Source organism: Lepidochelys kempii, chromosome 4, assembly GCF_965140285.1.
Source record: "Lepidochelys kempii isolate rLepKem1 chromosome 4, rLepKem1.hap1, whole genome shotgun sequence".
NCBI classification, from domain to species: Eukaryota; Metazoa; Chordata; order Testudines; family Cheloniidae; genus Lepidochelys; species Lepidochelys kempii.
In genome coordinates, this window is record NC_136383.1 from 46,305,133 (window position 1) to 46,315,019 (window position 9,887).

Here is a 9,887-nt window from a genome sequence, read left to right on the forward strand (position 1 = left end):
AGGTGGAAAGTCTGGTAGAGTTTAGGAAGGGGTTTGAGCAGATTATGGAGCAAAGACATGAGGTATCTGAAGGGAAAAGCTCAGACTTGCAGATGGAAGCAGGACTAGGGAATTTTGAGGGGAGACTGGGTGAGGAAAGTGGTCAGTGGAAGCATGTGACTAAAAGAACTAGGCAGAGGAAAAGACGGGCTAGTGAAGGAGAAATAGAGCTTCAGAATAGGTTTGCAGAGTTGGAAAATGAAGAAGGGGCTCAGCAGGTAGTCACTGAAGGTGACAGGGCAAGGAAGAAGAGAAGAGCGGTTAGTCCTATAGGAAAAGGGGAAGAGTTAATGGAGATTACACCAAATATGAGCCCCAGGAGGATACAGGATGGGGTAAAAAGGATTACAAGGGAGAATGGGAATGGAAAAAACTTGCAGCCAGAGGGAACAGGGGATAGACTGGAGAATAGCACTGTCACTAGGAAAAGGCAGGTCTATGTGATTGGGGACTCTTTATTGAGAAGAATAGATAGGCCTGTAACCAGAGCTGATCCAGAAAATAGGAGGGTGTGCTGTCTTCCAGGTGCTAAGATACGGGATGTAGACCTGAGGTTAAAAAGGATTCTAAAGGGAGCGGGAAAGAATCCCCTAATTATCCTTCATGTGGGAACAAATGATACGGCTAGATTCTCACTGGAAAGTATTAAGGGAGACTATGTTAGGCTGGGGAGGACGCTTAAGGAAATTGAGGCTCAGGTGATCTTTAGTGGGATTTTGCCTGTTCCTAGAGAAGGGCAACAAAGGTGTGACAAGATTATGACTATCAATAGATGGCTTAGGCAGTGGTGCTATAAGGAGGGCTTTGGGATGTATGGCCATTGGGAGGCATTCATGGATAGAGGACAGTTCTCTCGGGATGGACTTCATCTGAGTAGGGAAGGAAATAGACTTCTAGGATGGAGGCTGGCACAACTGATTAAGAGAGCTTTAAACTAGGAATTTGGGGGAGATGGTTGGGAGATGTCCAGGTAATCTCCACGCCAGAATTTAGCATAGAGTGGAAAGAAAATGAAGTAAGAGTGGATACAGCTGTAGGTAGGAGGAAGAGCAGTGTAGATACAAGTCTAATAGGTTATACTGGTAGTAAAATAACCGTGCCTAATAGGGTACAGAATGTGAGTGAGGCCAAACAGCAAAAATTAAGATGTTTGTACACTAATGCAAGGAGCCTAGGTAACAAAATGGAGGAACTAGAGTTACTGGTGCAGGAAGTGAAACCAGATATTATAGGTATAAGAGACCTGGTGGAATAGTAGTCATGACTGGGCTACAGGTATTGAAGGGTATGTGCTGTTTAGGAAAGACCGAAATAAAGGTAAAGGTGGTGGAGTAGCACTGTATATCAATGATGAGATAGAATGTAAAGAAATAAGAAGCGATGAAATGGATATGACTGAGTCTGTCTGGGCAATAATTAAATTGGGGAAGAAAACTATTAGAGCCTCCCCTAGGATAGTGCTTGGGGTGTGCTATAGACCACCGGGATCTAATTTGGATATGGATAGAGCCCTTTTTAATGTTTTTAATAAAGTAAATACTAATGGAAACTGTGTGATCATGGGAGACTTTAACTTCCCAGATATAGACTGGAGGATGAGTGCTAGTAATAATAATAGGGCTCAGATTTTCCTAGATGCGATAGCTGATGGATTCCTTCAACAAGTAGTTGCTGAACCGACTAGAGGGGATGCCATTTTAGATCTGGTCTTGGCGAGTAATGAGGATCTCATAGAGGAAATGGTTGTAGGGGATAATCTTGGCTCAAGTGATCATGAGCTAATTCAGTTCAAACTGAATGGAAGGATTAACAAAAATAAATCTGCAACTAGGGTTTTTGATTTCAAAAGGGCTGACTTTCAAAAATTAAGGAAATTAGTTAGGGAAGTGGATTGGACTGAAGAATTTATGGGTTTAAAGGTAGAGGAGGCCTGGGATTATTTTAAATTAAAGCTGCAGAAGCTATCGGAAGCCTGCATCCCAAGAAAGGGGAAAAAATTCATAGGCAGGAGTTGTAGACCAAGCTGGATGAGCAAGCATCTTAGAGAGGTAATTAAGAAAAAGCAGAAAGCATATAGGGAGTGGAAGAAGGGAGGGATCAGTAAGGAAAGCTACCTTATTGAGGTCAGAATATGTAGGGATAAAGTGAGACAGGCTAAAAGTCAAGTAGAGTTGGACCTTGCAAAGGGAATTAAAACCAATAGTAAAAGGTTCTATAGTCATATAAATAGGAAAAAAACAAAGAAAGAAGAAGTGGGACCGCTAAAAACTGAGGATGGAGTGGAGGTCAAGGATAATCTAGGCATGGCCCAATATCTAAACAAATACTTTGCCTCAGTCTTTAATAAGACTAAAGAGGATCTTAGGGATAATGGTAGCATGATAAATGGGAATGAGGATATGGAGGTAGACATCACCATATCTGAGGTAGAAGCGAAACTCAAACAGCTTAATGGGGCTAAATCGGGGGGCCCAGATAATCTTCATCCAAGAATATTAAAAGAATTGGCACAAGAAATTGCAAGCCCATTAGCAAGAATTTTTAATGAATCTGTAAATTCAGGGGTTGTACCATATGATTGGAGAATTGCTGACATAGTTCCTATTTTTAAGAAAGGGAAAAAAAGTGATCCAAGTAATTATAGGCCTGTTAGTTTGACATCTGTAGTATGCAAGGTCTTGGAAAAAATTTTGAAGGAGAAGGTAGTTAAGGACATTGAAGTCAATGGTAAATGGGACAAAATACAACATGGTTTTACAAAAGGTAGATCGTGCCAAACCAACCTGATTTCCTTCTTTGAGAGAGTAACAGATTTTTTAGATAAAGGAAACGCAGTGGATCTAATTTATTTAGATTTTAGTAAGGCGTTTGATACTGTGCCACATGGGGAATTATTAGTTAAATTGGATAAGATGGGCATCAATAGGAAAATTGAAAGGTGGATAGGGAATTGGTTAAAGGGGAGACTACAACGGGTCCTACTGAAAGGTGAACTGTCAAGTTGGAGGGAGGTTACCAGTGGAGTTCCTCAAGGATCAGTTTTGGGACCAATCTTATTTAATCTTTTTATTACTGACCTGGGCACAAAAAGTGGGAGTGTGCTAATAAAGTTTGCAGATGATACAAAGCTGGGAGGTATTGCTAATTTAGAGAAGGACAGGGATACCCTACAGGAGGATCTGGATGACCTTGTAAACTGGAGTAATAGGAATAGGATGAAATTTAATAGTGAGAAGTGTAAGGTCATGCATTTAGGGATTAATAACAAGAATTTTAGTTATAAGCTAGGGACGCATCAACTAGAAGTAACGGAGGAGGAAAAGGACCTTGGAGTATTGGTTGATCATAGGTTGACTATGAGCTGCCAATGTGATATGGCTGTGAAAAAAGCTAATGTCGTCTTGGGATGCATCAGGAGAGGTATTTCCAGTAGGGATAAGGAGGTTTTAGTACCGTTATATAAGGCACTGGTGAAACCTCACCTGGAATACTGTGTGCAGTTCTGGTCTCCCATGTTTAAGAAGGATGAATTCAAACTGGAACAGGTACAGAGAAGGGCTACTGGGATGATCCGAGGAATGGAAAACTTGTCTTATGAAAGGAGACTCAGGGAGCTTGGCTTGTTTAGCCTAACTAAAAGAAGGTTGAGGGGAGATATGATTGCTCTCTATAAATATATCAGAGGAATAAATACCAGAGAGGGAGAGGAATTATTTAAACTCAATACCAATGTGGACACAAGAACAAATGGATATAAACTGGCCACTAGGAAATTTAGATTAGAAATTAGACGAAGGTTTCTAACCATCAGAGGAGTGAAGTTTTGGAATAGCCTTCTGAGGGAAGTAGTGGGGGCAAAAGATCTATCTTGCTTTAAGATTAAACTCGATAAGTTTATGGAGGAGATGGTATGATGGGATAACATGGTTTTGGTAATTAAATATTCATGGTAAATAGGCCCAATGGCCTGTGATGGGTTTTTAGATGGGGTAAGATCCAAGTTACCCGGGAAAGAATTTTCTGTAGTATCTGGCTGATGAATCTTGCCCATATGCTCAGGGTTTAGCTGATCGCCATATTTGGGGTCGGGAAGGAATTTTCCTCCAGGGCAGATTGGAAGGCCCTGGAGGTTTTTCGCCTTCCTCTGTAGCATGGGGCACGGGTCACTTGCTGGAGGATTCTCTGCTCCTTGAGGTCTTCAAACTACAATTTGAGGACTTCAATAGCACAGATATAGGTGTGAGGTCTTTTTTAGGAGTGGTGGGTGAAATTCTGTGGCCTGCATTGTGCAGGAGGTCAGACTAGATGATCATAATGGTCCCTTCTGACCTAAATATCTATGAATCTATGAATCTATGAAATAGGGATGGAATGCTCTTCCCAAGTTACAGAGTGGCTTTGTAGCTGTTCTGCAGAGTCTACCCCAGTTTATAGTCCTCTTTGGGTCCTTATCATCCCTCCACTCTTGGGTCCTCCCATTCTCTCCCTTATGTCATTCTCCAACCCCCTCCCCCCTCCACATTGGGAATTCAGAGTGGAGCTCTACCCATTACAGGAGAGGAATACCTGTGTGATCAGACCCACAGATACCTGCTGCCCTTTGCATGTGGGGATGCACATTAGTTCTGCTCTGAGCGGGACCTTCACACCCAAGGATGAGGGGGCAGGAAGTATCTCTTCTATCCCAACAAAAGAATCTGGCCTCAGAATTGTCAATGACATTCTCAGTCCGTGAACAGTCATGTATTGTCCATGAATTAGATGTACTATAAATGCAAACTGTGGGATGTTTACTCACCTCTGGCTTTCATTTATTTCTAGATATTTAACTTAAAGACTAGAGACTTTAGGCTAATTGTTCACTTAGCTTTTCAAAACACTGCCTGTGTGCAGTCCAGGGTTTCTGTGTAGCAAGTAGGTGAAACAATTTGAAGTCTGACTTTAATTCTGAATGTCCTTGTTTGTGCCAGGTAAAGGCTCTGCTTCAGTAAGGTACTCTAAGCACACAACAGTCCCTTGGACTGTCTATTCATGGATTTAAAGTTATGTGCCTAGGTTCCTTGCTGAGTGGGTCAAAGTGTCCGCTTCATCATCTTTATGTCCCTCAGCACGTGAACTGGAAATAAAATGACTCCACAAACATCACAGGACTCCAGCTTTTTTCCTTTGTTCAACCATTAACTAGGGGCAATCAGAAAGAAATAGACATCTGGACTCATCCAGGTTGAGCACTGATAGCATTGCATTATAACTGGGCAACAAAGCGCTCAGAGAATTGTGCTGCAATGCACAATGCCAGCTATCCATTTTTCAATTTTAATCAGACCATTCACAATTCCTTTAAGTTCCCCTTGCTCCATGTCATGGTATGGTATGAACACAGTTTTCTTTCACACTTTTACTACCCAAAAGTATGCTTTTGGGATTTGGAAAAGCATTGACTGAGATTAGATGCCAATCCCAGGAAAGGCAAAAGAGGAGACATTAAACAGGAACATATGCCATTATAGTTGTCAGAATTCTCCATAGAAAGGATGGCAAGGATTTCTATAGAAGATTATTTTCTCACAAAGAGAAGAAACAGGAAGGGTGGGGAGAACCAAGAATACTGCATTATGACTAGAGTTGCAATACTACAAGAGGGAGCCTACATGGAAACAGGATCCCTCTCTCATTCACTTTGGGAGTGGGTAGCAGGGGCCTTTTTCACTTCCGCTACTGGAAGCTATATCCATGTGTTTTAATGAAGGCTCTTTGAGAGGACATAATTGTTGCCAGAAGGAAGCTGTTTTGAAATCAGGAATTTCTCTTCATCCATCCTCTCTGAGGAATTGGAAGTTATTCTTCTTCTCCCCCTCCATCCCCCCTCCTATAGTTAAGCTCAAGAAGAGAAGGTGAGGAAGTGATAATACTTTTGAAAGGCAGCACTTAATATGTACCATTGACTTCTGGTTACTTAATATCAACAGGATTACCCCAGTGGAACTGTTGAGGGTGGAGTTAGATTGTAGCTGTAGTGGAGCTTTTCTCCAATAGTCCAGCATGAGCAGATGGGCTGAGGCCTGGGAAGCTCCATAGAAGCAAGTGATGACAGAAACCCTCCACCGCAGACATCAACCACTCCACAATAATGACTTCAGCTTTTTGCAGTAGTAGGTTTTGCTGCATTAGAACCATCTCTCCTTGGAAGGTTTCTCAAGCCCTCACCCATTTTATGCTTCTGTGTGATATGAAGAGCAGACCAAATTGCAGACTCTGCTTGCTTCCTTGTGCAACTGAACTGCACTGGTTCGGTGTGCGTGCGTGATGGCCTCTGCATTTGAGGAAGTGAGGCCAGGACTTTCCCCTAAAAGCAGTGAAGCTTTATTATGGGCCTGATCCAAAGCCCACTGAAGTCTCCTTTGAGAAACTCCATCATGAGTTTCACAGTAAGAGTTCGTCATAAAAAAGACTTTATGACGAATGGAATGAACATAGTATTTTTATTATAAAGCTAAGGCAAAAGTTAATGTAATTGGTTTAATCCTGCAATCATTGCTCAGGATAGTAGCAGTCAGACCCTTATTGTTCCAAACAATGTAGTATGTATAGTCAGTATGATTTAACTTACTCTGTACTAGATGGATAGTACAAAGATTATTAAATACACTGTATACAATAGGAAAGTTTGGAAGTGAAGCTACTCTGGTTAGAGTTAAATACATGTAAAAAGTGAACAGTTTAAAACATTTAATTTACAAGTTTTAGCTCAAGTTTATGGAGTAATATGGCCTGAAAATTAATTCATTTTACTGCTTTTCTCTCCAATCAAAAAGCCTAATATTAATGTGCTGACTTTTTTCTTAATGTCTGGAGTGATTTAAATAAAATGTTGGTTAAAATAAAGCAGAATTGCATCTAGAACATACTATTATACCAGATTTCAGTCCAATCCAAATTAACATAGATGATTTATAAACCCCTCCAAAATGGAATTTATGATGAAAACACTGACAGACACTTAAATATATAGCAGTATTTCTCAGTGCAACTATAATATAAATGAGCGTACCACCTACATAATAACTTTAGCTCATTTATATAGGGTTCTTTTACAGTTATAGCCCAATTCTTACTCTTAGCAGTTTTTTTATGCTTTGTCTGTGCACTGTATTAGCTAGATTTGTTTGATGGCATAGTATGAATAAAAGACAGCTTTACATCTAGTCCATAAAATTGGCTTGACCTCTTTGTAAATATCATTGAGTTTAGCACAAAAAACATTTCTACTGTTTTAAATCTGGTGGTGACTTTTCCTGGAATAGCTAAATTGAGAAGTAAATTGGACTCATTCTAATATATGGAAATGGGAAAGTCCATGGAAGAAAAGGAAGAACAATGTGTAATGATTTTTGCCTGTCACAGCTTGGCACAAAACTCTGACTTTATATTACATCAATATAGATTATAGAAGTTCAGTTATCTAAGAGATTAGAGCTTTGTAAAGATTAAAAAACCTAACACACTAACATGTGGTAGACCCAACAGACCAAAGTTGAAATACCAAGGACAAGAATTAATAAGATTAGTGTCTAAATTTTTCATGTAATATTTATTTTTGTGTTACAGAAGTGCCTTGAGGCACAAATTGGAAATACAGGCATGAAGTACAAACTCAGTCCTTGCTTAGCTGTGCTTATGTGAACATTCCTTCGACTAATTTGTTTATAATATCAGGTAAAGAGTTTTCAGCAATTCAAATAAATTTAAGCGTGACAGTGTTTGCAGAATGTCAACACTTGTTATGTTTGTATAGAATACTTCAAATTGGGACTTAAGCACATCATCATAAAGAAACGCTCTAATTACATTTTGTGCAACTAGGTTCTCATTAAGGCAGGCACAAAGGATCCAACAAGAACTGTGACAGAATTTTTCTGACTAGCTCTAAAAGTGGGGCTGTAGAAGTTGTGTAATAAAGAAAGTTTGTTTAAAATTTTGCCTGAAATGTCTCCCTTTGAAAGAACACAGGCTAAGGAACATAAATCTGACAAAATGTTTGAATATATTAGACCTCTCAACTGAAACCCCCAGTTCATACACTCACAACATGCATAGAGACCTAATGCTCATTTCTCTTTCCTTTGGGGTTACCTAGAGACCTGAGGTTTATGAGGATATAACTTTTTCCATATACACTGCTCCCTGCAGTCAGTGTCAACATAACTCTCTATCAAAGCCACATTAATTCCTACAAAATAAGTTATTATAGAACATAATTTAAAGTGAGGATAGTTGAAAATTGTTCTAATTTCATCTGGATGAAATGATTAACTATTGACTCTGCAGTAGCCGACGGTAATTTTTATGAAACTTACTTTGGGTGATCTTTATTCTTCAATGAAGATTGCTATGAAAATCTTTGACTGAGTTTGGCTTTCTTGAATTGTCAGTGTCTATAGAATGGAGAGTGAAATTCACAGTATGTCAAAATGACACTAACATAAGTATTGTATGCATTACTTATGTTGCTGTTTGACAAATAGCTTTCTCCAAGTGTTGAATTATATTGATTGGTGTATAACTGTAGTTAGATTTAGGTTTAATTATTAATGACAAAACAAACCAATAATGGATTATATTTCACAGTACCCACATGCATGGTGGGTGCTCCACAAAATACAAAAAGATGCCAGGTCAAATCCTCCACTGTACTGTCTTTTCCAATTGTCTGATTTTGGGGTTGTCCAGCTATTGGGTCAGGGCCCAGAATAAAAGAGAGTAGTCTATATGCTTCTCTTTTTATGCTGGTTGCCCATAGTCCCCAGGAGTAGTTCTGGAAATGGGATTGCCAAGGTGTGGTGCCCTAACTATATTCCCATTCCATAATGGTAGCTTGCAATACCTGAAGTTTCCCTGCACAAGGAATGCCTCAGACTGAGGCTTGGTAGGATAGCCTTAATGCAGGTTAGGATCCAGCCCACTGTTTCTACCTGAGAATGTGTACACTTAGGCTCAAATCCTGCAAAACCTTATGCACATCCTTAACTTTAAGCACTGTGAACAGTCCCACTGAAGTTAAGCATGTACACGTCTTTGTTTAAGACCACAGTCCTGCTGAATCCACAGGGTCTGTCCATCCAATTACAGAATAAGGGGCTTAAGTTTTAGATGGTGTATGCCAAGTGAGGGTGACAAAGAACTGGTGAGGGGTGGGCTAAGGGAGACTGATGGATATAGCAATCTGAGTATACAGTTTAGGTTCTTGCACATCTTGGTGGCTTATTTAAGAAAATATTTTCAAATACAAAGTGAGGGGGATGGAGGATATTATTGATTCATGTATTTTGTGCATCCCGCAAGAGGTGAGTTGTCAGGAGTGATTTAGAAAAGATGAAAATGGCTTAGTGGATAATGCTGAGAGTGTATGTTAAGGTCAGTGTTAGCACTAAGTTTAAAGCCAACCATAGGCACTTCTAACTTACATCCCAGTTTTAAACTCAAATATTGATTATTGGGGGGGAGAGGGAAGGAATGCGAGTTTTGCCACATATTATAGAATTTCCACTTTCCCTTTGACCTGAGTAATTGCCAGCATGTATTGCCACATTATTGATTTCTTCAAATACTCCCCATATTCAAGGAAGGAAAGAATAAAGACTTTGTGTAATTTGAATGAGATACATGTAGCACCATTTTCTTACTGAAGTTAAATGAAAGTCTGAGTCAGAAGGAGTGTAAGTAAAGGTCACTTGCAGTCCCTTATAAGTTCCACTTTGATCCATCTCTCTCACTCAATCACTTCAATGTTCTTGGAAGGTTAACTCTTTAGTTTTGGAAAATGCATGCAACCAGGCTATGAATACGTT